At 39.2% G+C, this 13,808-nt stretch overlaps 1 protein-coding gene across 4 annotated transcripts in view; it reads left to right on the forward strand.

Annotated features, from left to right (window-relative positions):
* LOC100747252 (mucin-5AC) overlaps positions 1–13,808 on the forward strand; it is a 333,661-nt gene that overhangs the window by 150,763 nt on the left and 169,090 nt on the right. The window contains exon 2 of one of the 4 annotated variants that reach the window (XM_012387805.3): positions 5,129–5,180. The exons of the other annotated variants lie outside the window; for them this stretch is intronic. The gene's annotated coding sequence lies outside the window, so the exon portion shown is untranslated. The remainder of the gene's footprint in view (positions 1–5,128; positions 5,181–13,808) is intronic. 4 annotated transcript variants of the gene reach the window in all.

A 13,808-nucleotide genomic window follows, 5' to 3' on the forward strand; every position in this document is an offset into this window, starting at 1 on the left:
CCGATGGATCGGCTCGTTTCCGGTTGCGTCACGGAGCCGGAATATCACGGGAAGACGGACCGGGCCGGTGTCCCGTGGTAGAGCGAGCGCGATAAAGAGCGGTTTGGCTACGAGGCCTTAATTAGCGCTCCCGACAGGTAGGTACCTAACTGTAGATTTAAAGGCAAACCCGTTGATCCCAGTCGGTGGGTAATGAACTCCGTTGAGCTCGCCGGACGAAGCGTGAGAAGAAAGGAAACGAACCAAGAACGAAAGAGTAAAGGAGACGGAGAAGATGAAGAAGAAGAAGCCGTGGAGGACAAGGGAGAAGGAAATAGACAAAGAGATTGTGCGAGAGAGAGAGAGAGAGAGAGAGAAAGAGAGAGGGAGTACGAGAAGGTTGAGACGATAGTGGGGAAATGGAGAGAATCTCAACGTGGGTGGAGCAAAGGCGGGAAGAGGAAGTTGCCGGAAGCGGATCTTGCGATAGGGTTAACGGCATTAAGTCGTCGCTCAGTGTCGTCGCGTGACCCGCTTAACGACCCAGCCATACGTCGAACGACTCATTTCGACCACCCTTCCCGTTGACGTTGATCCTTCGTCCCGTTCGAGATGTCGACAGTGTTATTGGGTCAAGGTCTCAATGTCCTCTCGCCCCTGACTCCTTTGGTCGAACGTGTGTCGGGAAACCTGCCACCATCGTCGACTCGCCTATATGCTTGTATTACTCCGTGCGTTAGGATTGCGGTCGGGAGAATGAATTCGAGTGGGCAACCAGTTTTTGCTGCTTAGTGCTGGTCGCTGGCAAGAAAATCCAGTACAGCGATCCTCTGATGGACGTTTACTTAGTGCACCAAGAGAGAGGTACACTTGTCGATTTACGAATATAATGAGTGTAAAATATTTAAGTTTAATTAATGTAGCGGATGATTGATTGTTGAAATGCCTTTCTGACTTCCGCGAAATATGTACCTATTTTGTACAAAATATCTTGTTATTATGTATATAATACATGTACCATAATATATTTATGAAAGAAATGTTCGATGCTTACAAGTGTTCAAATGCTTCCGTGAATCTCTGTAGTTTTCTTTGGGACGTTTTGTTACATGGTCGTTGAAATAACGTTTTTGTATTTCGAATAGGAAAGGGATTTGGCTTTAAGCGATGCCCAAGTGGAGTTTGTACGGTGAACTGAAACGGTAAAACGTTGATAATGCAGGAAAGGATTAAATGTGTTCTGAGAAAGAGTATGTTAAAAGAAAAATGAACGCGACACGGAAAGTGTTTCAATACGTTGCTACGTGGACCACGTTCGTTTGGAAGCTAGGTCGAACACGGATCGCGTGATCGTTGATAAATATAAAAACGTTAACCGTCTCTCGGTGAAACGGTTATTTCACGGATTAAACAGCACGACGTTGGCCACTGTAAGCAGACCTTTAATTTAGATCAACGATCTCACGGGAGGCTTTCCCGAAAGTTTGAAAAGTTGTTCGTGGAACTTTTTTGGTCGTCAAACTTTTCGACTAGCCGAATCGACCGGTAACGAACGTATATGCGATTGATGTTACAGCGAGGAACACGCTACGAACAATTCTGAATTCGCGGGAACTGGCGTGGACTATTCCGAAATTGCATAGAAATTTGACTCGGACGAGATGGACATTGACGGGTTACAAAATGTAGGTTCGTGAGATTCAAAGTAAACAGCTTCGAGTTCATGAATTTACGGATCGTTACTAGTTCATGGCATTCCATGCAGATGAGTTTCGATCTTTGGAAGACAATACAGACATCGTATAGTTTCTGAGACAAACATTCCTGCGACTCAAAAGATTTCAAGATCCTTCACGAACTCCAAACACGTGGATCTTAGGGATTCAGAGAACTCTGTGGAATCTAGAACTCGACGATTCTAAAATTAAATACTGTTTGGCGAACTCAGAGCTGTTCTTAGTGGGAAAATTAACATCAAGATTCTTTGCGTCGAATTTTATGAACTTCAGAATCGTTTAATACAGTAGTTTACTAAGTAACAATATTAATGAATTGGCAAGTGACAAGTTGTAAATTATAGTCTCTTTTGTAACTTTACTCGTAAAGTTTCATTTCCTTCATTATTAAACTTCTTTCAGTTATGTAGGAGAATCAAGTGGTATTAGTAATTTATCAAAATATATAATCTTCCCAATGATATTAGCTCGACCGTGCGAAACGGTCCAGATCTTCTGTAATAAATTTTATAAAATACAGTATTTTCGTACTATCAATAAGTTCAGTAGAGCTAAATGTGTCTAAATCGATCAAGATCATCTATATGTACAGATCCACAATTCCGTAATCGTCTGGATCAGAATCCAATTAACCTGAGCTTGTTTACATCATGTCCTATTATATCTGGAATAATGTTCTACGTTAAATGCAATATCTCTGACGTTTCCGTTGATGAAATTGCGAGCGTGTTTTATCACATATCGGCCGGCTTGTTTTTGTACGTCAATTAATCAGACCGCTTTGTCGACAATTCGATAACATACATACCAAGGAAGGCGAGTTGCTTTGAAATTGAAGTTGCGAAGTATGTTGATCACGCAGGAAGCTTGTCGCGCCTGCTGAAGTCAGGGACGATTCTTAGTTGCGATAAACTCTGGCGAACGAACAGGCAAGAGTGCATTCGCGTTGCCGAAGAAATACGAGGGACAAGATTGTTTCGGTGCACGGAATAACGCCACAATTTCGGCCAGAATTAAGGACGAGACCGTTACGAGAGTTGGAAAGGTTTCCTTCTTATTATTTCGGTTATTCGACTAAATGATGGTCACAGCAATGAGAGCAAGGTGACAGTAATAAAAGTTATAGTTAAAACTGTAACGAAATTAAAAGTTAAAATTTGTTGTGTTTAAATTGTTTGTTAAATAATAATTGTGTTTTTAATGGTCAAAGCGAACCAGTAAACAGAGAATGTAATGCTAAATCATTTGTAGCCAATTAGATTACAAAATATCGTAAAATATGACTTTAAAGCACCAAATAAGACAAATTAAGATTTTATTAAGAAATTATTGTAAAAGATTAGAAAGTACTGATAAGTCCGTTGTGCTAATTACGTTGTAAAATGTTTGAAGTTTAAATCCATGCGGCAGTAAATATAATATAACGAAATAACTAATGTACGAAATAACGAATGTAATGGATAGCGTGTCAGACACACAGTGACTGTCCCTTTCTTCTAGTACATTATCTTCACTGTGTCATTAGGTCAAAAAATATCTATATCTTTCATAAATAACTTTAACTCCCTTCCTCGATATTTTATTCGTGCATTTTAACAAAATTAAACTTAATATGGATAAAATATTGTAAAAAATTCTGTGACAATTTGGTTATGAGCACTAAACCGAATACAGATTTCCATAAAATTGGAAACGCTATTTACAAATTAATGGAATAAACGTAGCTGTACATGGCACGAAAACAAGTCAAGGCGACAGAAATAGTAAACGTACGAAGAAGAATGTCCCGTTCCGTGAAAGTATTTTCACGATCCGGAAAAGGAACAAATAAAACAGGTCTAGGTGATTGTATTGCATTTCTCTGTCTCTTTCGTTGCTGCTAAGGGGTAATAAATCCTGCGGAAAGTTGCACATGCACTCTGCTGAATTCGTATTCCCGTAAAACAAGGTCAAGCGAGGTGTAATTATTAACAGGTCGAAGTACAAATTTTCCAGACTTTCATCTGTTCAATCAGTAACTTCGATATACTCTGTGTAATGCGATAGAAATCTGCTTTTAAATATTAACACACAATAATAAGCTGTGCACAAGCTAAATTAACCAACACCATACCTGAACATTTTTAAAATTTTAGTATACTTATATATATAATATAAGTATATCAAAATTAAAATAGAATTTCAAATTTTTTAAATAAAATCCACTTGTATCATATTCCTCTGCCCTTCAATAATAAATCACCATGTTCCATAAATAATTTCCTTCTCCGAGAATAAGCCCGTTAATCTAAAACCAACTTCAGAGATCGTTCTTCGTTCTACCCAATTCTTACTTAACCTGAAAAGAGTATGGTCGAGCAGAGGGATGGAGATATCTTTCCGAGACAGTTCAGCCAGCGGAGAATCTCGGGAACTTCTTACCCATGGGCTATCGGGGTTGAAAGTCGATCGACTTCACCGGGTTCGCTCAACTTATCGGGAAATTTCGTCGCGACGTGTACGCGTCCATTGAATCAAAGGGGTGAGAATTTGAGGGTTCTGTCGAAGACAGGGATCATACGGGAGGTGGAGAAGAAGAATTCGAAGTTACTTTGGCCAGCATGCAGGCATGTAAGGTAATAACGCGAGCAGTAGCAGCAGTTTCACCACGGTATTATGGCGACAAGTAAAGTCGTCGATGCTGGTGGTGGTTGTTGGCTATGCCGGTGATGGCGGTGTCGAGCGTTCCCTTAGTCGGGACAGCTCGAGCCAAACCCCATACCATCGGTGTTTTTCGACTCTACGCTAAAATACCGCGATATGGTAGCGTTCTACCGCGTCATTTTCTTCCACTTTCCGCCCTTCGATCCCATCTCCCGCTTCCCTTTCAACCTGTCTCCTCTCATCTCGACTAGAGCTCGCCCCTTCGAAACTGTTCTCATCACGTCACCGCGTTCTTCCTTCCTTCTCGTCGCTTTATTTTTATCCCTTCGTCCGCTTTGTTCGGCTTTGTCGGATTATTGTGGTCACGGAAATACCAAGGGTAAGAAGCACCCTTCTTCCGTCTTCGCGCTTTTCCTTTCCGCCCTCCAGGAACTGCTCTGTCTTCCATCGTCTTCCCGATGTGTAGCGTCTGTTACGATATCCGGACCCTACATACGGACAATTTGAATGTGACAAGTTGTCATTTTTATCGTATATATTGTTCATCAATATCTCTGATTACGTTTGATCACAGTGGACTTTTATCTATCTGAACCTATAGGGAGACAAACACTGAACTGTAATATAAGTTCATCAATTTTTCTTAATACCTATTATTTTTTGTTGGCGTTAACTAAACGTTCGTTCCAATAAACGTAGTTCTATTTGGAATATATTTAAATCCGATATCGTGTCAGATATATTAATACATTTTATTCTGTCTGTTACAGGTAAGTGTTTCATCAGTGAAGATTAATGGGGCTGGCATCGAGCAAGTAATTCGTAAGTCAGTCACGAACGACATTGCTTTTTTATTCCGTCCGCTTAATCGTGCCACGGTCTTGGTTTTCCTTATATAAATCACGAATGAAACAAATAAAGCTACAGATATAAATATAGAAGCCATGAAATATTTATGAACGACTCATTATAACGGGGTTAATGGTCTTGTTATTTAAAAGTTCCTCGTGTAACTCAAGCTTTAAGTACGACTTAAAACTCGAAGTAATAAAACAGACGTTACTATTAGACATTATAATTAGCGAAGAATCGCTGGTAATTATCTACAGGAATCGAACCCTCGTCTTCTCAACGAGAACAAGGAAGCGAAATAATGGTGCGTGATTCTATTGACAACGAAGAGTAGGAGAGATGAGCGCCGAGGTGAAAGTCAAGCGAAAGCGAGTACGGGGCGTAAACGTTACACGAGGTCGTACAAGACTCCGTTAATCTTCCGAGACGGGGGCGTAACACGTGCGTGAGAAATAATAATATACGCCACGAAACGGCATTACGACTCTGGCGTGTTTAACTCACGAATACCGCCTGTCTGATGTAACAACAAACAAAGTGCTCTGCACTTTCAGCTCGCGTTCCCACCGTGTGTCTCGTTGTTTCGTTTAATTGCCACGTTTGTTAGAAATTTTTAGTGTCTTTTAAATGTACGAAGTTTCTTTTTTTACAATCGACTTTAAGCGATTAAAAGAGGCTCTTTTAAATTAATAACCTTAATCACTAATTAACTTCTTGGAACGTTGTGCCATCACTATCGCATTAAGCACTCTATTTAGGCTAATTATAGGTTATTATTTCTTTCATAAGAACAGGGAATGATAATCAGTAGATTGCGAATGTTTATGCACATTTCTGGTTTTATGAATGTAGCTAGTGAAGTAGAATTTAAAGGCAGAGATTTGTTATTATTACTGAAAGAGTACTTACTGGGAATATTTTATTTATTTCATATATACTCGAAAATTTCTTATAAATGCATGAACATCCGCGATTTAACAGATTACAAGTTTTGTTCTAATGAAAAAAAAAGTGAAAAATATGACAAAATGAAAAAGAAGTCTGATAACAAAGGGTTAAGTTTAGTTGTAACACGATACTCCAACAAAAAATCTTCAAGTAAAAGTATTAGGGTTGAAATCAATTTGCTGGAATCGATGGCTAGAAGAAAAACTGTCAAAGGCGTTTTTTAAATACGATCTAAAATCTGAAGTAATAGCTTACAACGCCGAGACTCCATTATATCCGATCGAACGGGCCGAATGATACAGAAGAGAGACGGTTACATCTCGATCGGCGGAACCTGACGCCGTTTTTGTTCGTGCCGTCGACAATCTTCGATTTCGGATAACCATTAGACCGCGTCCGTTCAGGTTTCTTTCATCGAGTGTCTTTCGACAATATATCTGCCGCGTTTCATTTTTTGTCGGTTTGCTTGTTCGATAGGCGAGGAACAGCGAGAAATCGCGACGACACGCGAAGAGAATGACGGAGTTTCGTGCCGAAAATCACGTTCCAGACGCGATAGTTCGAACGAGCCTCGCGACGTGTACGTGTATATATTCTCATTCATTGGCCGTGTCTCGGTTCCACGATCGTCCTTCGTGAACGATAAGGATCGTGAACGCGCGCGCGCGCGCGTGAGCGAGCACGAGGTCTCGACCGCGGATGCACGAGAACCACCAGGACTGCCAGGATGACGACCGTTAAGGACGAGGACATTGAACCTCGCGGCGTACGGTGCTCCCTCTTTCGTAGCAGCCGCGGTTCTCATTCTTTTCTTTCGCTTTCTGATCACTCCACCGTCTGCTGGTTTTCCCGAAACGTTCCCAAGCCATCTCGAGCGTTCTTTCTTGAAGAATTATCCCTCTTGAAAATTCTCTTAGATTATTTCGATAGATCGTTCATATTCAAAATAGGTATTTGATAAATATTAAAAAATTCATGAACTCTTGTACAATTAAACTAATATTATTATATAGTGAAATTTTACTAATCACGTATCGAATGCTTCGAATACTAATAAATCCCCTTTTATAACAGTACAAGTTTTGTTTAATCGTTTTGTATAATAATAAAGAATTATTTAAAATTTTCCAATGAAATTTTATATATCGCAAATCATCGTACATTATGTCCTATTGGACATAAAATTATGAAATTATAAAAAGCAAGTCTATAACCTGCAATTTACTACTTGCTGATTCGTTAACATTACTAGTTAGTATATTATTATGACGTTATACCAACTAATAATGTTCAAGCAACTCGGCCCCTTGATAATTATAATAGATAATTTTGCCTGGAGAAATTCGAAACACCGAGGAAATGTTCATTTTCACGTTCAAAGCTCAACAAGTAAACGGTCCTGCGATAATTTCAGTCGTATGATATTTCCGAGGATACAAATTACGTCGTCGAGAACGGGAAGAAAAGAAGGGAGGTTGAAAGTTAGAGCGAGGGGGTTAGAGTCGAAGAAGGGTGTGAACGAAGTGAGAAGCTCTGCCCTCGAGACACGTATCGTGTTCAAATACACGCGTCCCGAGCATTCACGTTCGTGTCTCTGGTTATTGTGTCGCGTGAACCCTTGGCAACTATAGTCTGATGGGGTTTCAGGCGCCCCACGATCCATTCGACGCTCGTGTATCCCGCTTTCTCGTCGAGGGTCATTTCTTCGTCTTCTTCCCGACGTCCATAGCCTTGTCCCGACGATCGATGCGCGACAGGTTTCCGTCACGTGCTCGAACATTAATGCCTTTCTCGTCGACGTATGGATGTACGGCACACGTTGTGGCTCTTTACACTTGTTCGTTATTGTACAGTGTCGCGGGACGAATGATTAAGCGATTCTTTCGATACACTTTTTTAGTTCGAACATTCGATCAATCTATGAAATTTTTAACTCCATCTTTCGCTCGTTACATAATTATTTAACGAGTTAACGCGTGCAAGAATGAGATTTTCTATATTATTTTCTAGCTTTCATAGAGCATGATTTTGAGAATTTAATACACTGTCATCGAATCCAATATTACCACGTTCACGTTGAGGTATACAATTCGATAAAATGACTTGGAAAATTGGAGAAAGTAATGGACACTCTGTTTTGTGGAATTTCAGAGATAATATAATTGTACTTTAGTAACAGCGAATGTATTGCCAAGCCTGTGCAGTTATTTGCTTTTGGAATTATCTACGTTTACCATCCTCTTGAATATTCCAGAAATATTGATTATCATAAGACTAACTATGTCACTGATCTTCTGCAAGACTTCGTGCACATATTTCTATTCCGAGAACCTTTATACTGTTTGGGCCCAAAACAGTGCATATAACAAGTCGCTTCCTTTCTCACCTCTGTCATGCTAAACTACTTCCTCTCAACGATAATGGTCTTCGTTATTCTCTTCTTTCACATCTGAACTACTAAATGAAAACATACAGAGAAAAGGAAGAATAGAAAGACAAAATAGATTTGTATTTTGGTCGAAGCAAGAACATCGATTGAGCTCGCCCGGGAATTTCGGGAACGCCCACGCGAGGAAGATTTAATCGAGTGTTCAATTTTCCCCGTCGGGGCAAGGACCGAATCAATAGCCTTATCGCGCAGGCATTGTCAGCGGGAAGAAGGCTTCGTGCGGCCGGATGTTGGAGCGTCGTCAAAATTTCAAAGTTTATCGGGCCATGAACGTCAGCCCGAGCGGAGCGCGTGAAGACACGCTCCCGCTTTGTCATCGGCATCTAATTAATCTTGCTTCTCTCCGGTTGGGGCCGCCCCGCGGGTTTCGCTTCTCGTTCCGTTCGACGTCGAGTTTCAAGCTGCTTGTAAACTACTTCAAGGCGTCCCATAATGCTCGCGCGACGACGAGCGATGCCGTCGACCGTGCCAACGGCGAGACGCGACGCCGGGTCTCTTCGAAGGTTTCCCTTCGTCTGCCTACGACGTTTCGTCGTTGCGCATTTTCATTCTCACTCCCGTAAAGGATTACGAGTATTTTCGATAAGCAGATAAATCGAGTCGAAATGGCAAATGATGTAGGCGTTAAAGAAACGAGTAAAAGACTTTTTCTTAGTGAAAAGAGAAAAGAGAAAGAGTAAATTTACTATATAGCGGATAAAAAATATTTGTACATGTGTACCATTATTTTAGAATAAAGCGTTTTTTTTTTATCAGTGATAATCATTGAATGTTCATAGCGTTCAAGTGATGAATGAAGTATCAGAAATAAGTTAGAATTAGTAGAAACGCAGTACTTGTTTCTGCTGTAAATCTTCGCTTCCGGCACTTACATACACCATTTATCATTCTAACTCCTCGAGTGGTTTTTTTAGATAATTTATTTAAAATTTTACTAAGTTTTTTCGACGTTTTGAGGGCAATTGTTTATCGTTCGAACGTTTCCCTTAGCTTCTTGTAGATTGAATCTTCGTGTTTGAGGGCGTCGTGTTACTGTTGCAGCGTTCTATTTTTGATGGATCATTCTTACATTTTATAATCGATAGCCACATGGTCGAGGAAGCATTGCAAGGTTCCCTCCGTCATTATGGAACGTCAGCTCGTCACAAGTTTGATACTCAACCATCGATTTATCCGAGTGGATCGTTTTCGCTAATATCAAGTTTCCTCAGAATTCGAAAAATAGGTCATTCAGATATTTGTTTCACTGTACCAGCTACTTTTGAATCTACGAAAATAAAGTAATATACACATGTTACTGAATTACGATAATTACAACTAACAATATTAAGATTAGTTACCTTTCGTTTTGATAAATAGAAGTTTCTCGATAAATATGAGCATACGATATATTTCACTGTGTTTGTCACGTCAATCAGTAACATCGTATTTTCAAATGTAGATTTCTTAAAAATTATTTATAATCGTATTTTGCTCGATTAAAGTATTCCTCTGACTTAAAGAACCCTGCCTACCCTATAACCTAATCGAATTAAGAAAAGAAAAGAACAAAAACGTTGATTACAAAAACAATCGTGTATATCGAATAGAAGGTCCCTTCCAAAATAAAGAAATAGAAAATATAGTGGAAGATGATGAAAAAACCTGTTCGTTTTAGAAATTCTTTGAAGCTAGACAATTTGAGAACGATGCAGCCGAACGGGAGTGATCGTGATGGTGAAATAGCTTTCTCCCTTGTCCGTGGCACGAGGAGAGAAGAGGATGCCGCGCGAACTAACGAAATTACTCGGTCTGAAAGCAGGAGAAACCGGTTTCAATCGTCTACTCTCACTAGATACACTGTGCTCCCACGTGAATCCGTGCAGATGATTGCTGGTGTGCACTAGTGTGCAGTTTAGATTGCGAATTAGCCGGTGTGTCGGTCAGATATGCGAGAAATTTGTCAGCGGCAACGAATGCCTACGACTCGATCGAGTTCGACACGATGCAACAATAATATGTAGTCCATTTTCCGAACATGGACGGAATAAATTGAACTCTGTCGAGTCATTATTTAAACATGCTGGATGAATAAAACATGAAACGAGAATAGTTTTTACGTACTTCTTTCCAAAACTTCGTGTTTACACGATTTACCTTTTCTTAATTGCATGTATTTACTTTCACTCGTTGGTTTAGAAACGACATAATTCGACTATTTTAACCGTTATACGTGATTATAACATCTGGGAAATTTGAAAGAGAAATTCCAACAACGTCACTTAGTCTGGAACCATACAAAAAGATATTTCTAAATAAAAATGAACTGAATTGTAAAATCAACTGAATCTTTTAATCTTCTACTATACACTTTAATTCATTTTATTTCTTCATCACTCGACTCTGTTATATCACGATACTATGTTATTCTATGAATACTAGAGAACAGATGGACAATCCAGTTATGTCAATCATTAACTCATAAACTCTTATGAAAAAACATAGTTAATTCGAACTTCTTTTCTCATAAACAAATAAGATTCCAGTAAGAGAAGACTAAATATCTCACTCAAAATAGTTAATTATAGAAGTTATATTAAAATATCGAGTCTTTGCCACGTAACAAAGACGCGCGATTGTCAATTCTGACGACAACATACGCGATTACTTCAAAAATGTTTCCCTCGTTTCAGCGCTCGGCCGGAAACCACGAGCTCCCGTAACGAGCGTTAATTCGTACCGAACAATGAGAGGGAATATTCGAATAACGAGTATTTATTGGAACAAAGGGGACACTTTTAAATGGATCCCTAATGGATCCGTGGTTCCATCGTGTTCGTGAAACTTTCTGGCTATGGTTTGAGAGCAACCAGAATCAGAGGCAGAGGCTCGTTTCTCATTCAGAGTAGAACTGTTACGGAGCCATCATGGTCGTGGCCGATTTTAGAGCTGCCTAATCGAATGCAGCAACCTTGGAAAAGCTCGAAAAGAAGGTCCGTACCAAACCTCGAAGTACATATCTCGCTGTAATAGGGTCGTGGGCGCACGCGAACACGTACAATGTCGTTCTCAAGTTTCCGGACAACTTGCTTAGTTTGCGGTAATAAGTGCTTGTATTGGACTCAAATGAATAAATTAATTGATAAATTAGTAATTGGTTTTAACATAAGTGACGGATAAAAGGAAGTTTAAAATTGGTATTTGCGTGCCCGAGTGTTATTAATTTTTATATTAGATATTTTTTACCACGTTGATATAACTTGTTTATTGTAGGTTACATACAGTATTTATTTTTTGTTCTTGTCTATTATAATTCAATTTTATAAAATTATGGTGTTTTTCCCCTCTACCCTTCAAACTTTTGTTTCTTTCGCAAATGTACTATCTTCTCTTTGCAATCAGTAGACTATAAATTGAAGTTTCGAAAAATAAGATATTATTGTGTTCCAAAAGATTTGGAAATATATATATTATATATATATAATATATATTATATATATTAATATATATTATATAATAATATATAATATATATATAATATATATATTATATATAATAATATATAATATATATATAATACATATATATATATATTAGCGAGCAGTAATATATTATTATGTGTATACGGTAATATATTTATCATGTATGACGAACATAGATAAACATGACAAGTACATTTCTCTCAGCCCTCGTCTATTCCACGCGTGCGTTCGCTGGTATTCCACGAGTAATCCTTCTATAGCGTTCACCAAGAAAAAGAGGTTCGTTAAAATTGCAGGGATCCTGGTATTTTTATCGTTCGCAGGCATAGTACGTAGCTCCGTTCGAACGTGGACGGGAGCGGCTCGAAGGTTGCTCAAATTTCACTCGGTATCCCCGTGCCATCCGAAAAAAAACGTATCCGATGGTGAATTTTACTCGTAATTCGAGCTATTGCGGTCGCTATCGATTGTCCAATTTCCGCGGCACGGAATGGCGAATATTGGGTTATAGATGAAATATGTCCAACGTAGGGTCAAAACAGAGCAAATTGCCTGGATAGCGAAATTGTAGCTCCGATTTAAGGACAGGAAAATTGTCAAAGTGAGAAACCAGCAAATAGCTGGTAAAAATAATAAAAAGGTTGGTTACGGTAATTGAGCTGAAATTGAGCTCGGAACGTACTGGGACGCTGAAAGACCCGAGGACTCATTCGTTTGACTGTCCGTATTCGAGACGTGGAAAAACTCGGCTGGTGTTTTCTTCGTCTTTCGTATCTGTCGACCGTTGCACGAACCGCGAACATTAACTTCAATCTCTGGGAGAATTTCACATTTCTAAAAAAAGCGTGTAATTATTCTCAATGATGAGAAATTTTCATCAACGTTATTGTAACTTCGTTAAAATGTACGATGTTTAGGTAGCTATATAGCATAATTGGCCTTGATACAACATAACTCGGGGATACGTTCCGTGCTATAGGAAGTTACGATCTACGAACAACATTTTTGTACCGATTATATTTTATATCATTTGCAACTAGCTTGTAGATATGAAAAATTTAAATGTGTTAAAATGCCACATTGCATATAATACAAAGAAATGAATATCGCATTTGCAGAAGAAAAGATTAAAAGTTGTGTTAGCTTGATCTACATATACACACTATACTGTTTATCGCGTTTTACAAATACCGTCGCAATATTTTGTCAGTCTGTGTAAATGTGTATTATAGAGGAACGCGTTATACGATTCGTTGAATAGTATTAGTACACGTAGTTAAATTAGCCAGAGAGTTTGTTGGAAAATGTCCATCGTGGGAGGGAAATAGGACAAAAGGATCCTGGTGAGATATCGTAGGGATCGGATGGGATACGATAGGAAGCAATCGAAGTACGGACAGCGGGAGGGTGAACGTTGATTGTATCCCGCTTGTAAATAAAAGTCGACGTAATTGGATTCATGCCCTCGCGCTCCAAGATGTCCGTTCGATCGCCCTTGGCTTCTACGACGCTGCTCGCCCTAATTTTGTCGAGTAAATATCTCTTGCAAACTATAAGCCGTGAAGGCATCATCGTCAACCCCCTTGAATCCCGTGCCTCTGTATTTTAATCTCATTTGCATGTCGTTTTCTAAATGCTGCTTCATTTATTCGGATACCTTTTATCTGGTTCTTACAAAGGAAGATAAAAGCTAAAACGAAAAAAATATGGCGTTGCTTGGATAAATACGAATCTCTCGTT

This window comes from Bombus impatiens, unplaced genomic scaffold, assembly GCF_000188095.3.
Source record: "Bombus impatiens unplaced genomic scaffold, BIMP_2.2 scf_0487, whole genome shotgun sequence".
In the NCBI taxonomy this organism is placed as follows: domain Eukaryota; kingdom Metazoa; phylum Arthropoda; class Insecta; order Hymenoptera; family Apidae; genus Bombus; species Bombus impatiens.